The sequence below is a fragment of the Pinus tabuliformis genome, chromosome 1_1, assembly GCF_031772625.1.
Source record: "Pinus tabuliformis cultivar Carrire ecotype Pingquan chromosome 1_1, CPIR1, whole genome shotgun sequence".
Classification (NCBI taxonomy): domain Eukaryota; kingdom Viridiplantae; phylum Streptophyta; class Pinopsida; order Pinales; family Pinaceae; genus Pinus; species Pinus tabuliformis.
The window spans coordinates 375,705,174-375,705,490 of record NC_142297.1 but is presented as its reverse complement, the minus strand read 5'-3'; the positions used below and the strand labels follow the sequence as shown (position 1 = coordinate 375,705,490).

Sequence of the window (317 nt, the reverse complement as noted above, 5' to 3'; positions counted from 1 at the left end):
GATGTATGCAGCTGAGGCATCCTAACGGACTGAGAGATTTGAACCTTGTTCCTACATGACCCGATCGATCTGATCGGGTACTATCGATCTATTCTTTTCTTTGTTCAATTGTTTGACAACATGAAACTATGAAACCAAAAGCTCTACCCTCCCTCTCCGTTGGATAGAAGGGCAGAGGAGGGTTCTCTACTTGGCCCTAATCTTTTTCAGAATTAGGGCCTCGCAATCATTAGCCAATATGCCTTTCTCGCATTTATGCCCTTCCCAGTTCATGGTTTGAAATTCTGGTGTCCCAGGCATAGAGGAATCACACCAAC

General features: G+C 44.8%; 1 pseudogene; it reads left to right on the top strand.

The window, feature by feature from the left end:
• Window positions 1-69, top strand: part of LOC149213196 (25S ribosomal RNA) — a 2,894-nt pseudogene extending 2,825 nt beyond the window's left edge.
• The last annotated feature ends 248 nt before the right edge of the window (window positions 70-317 follow it).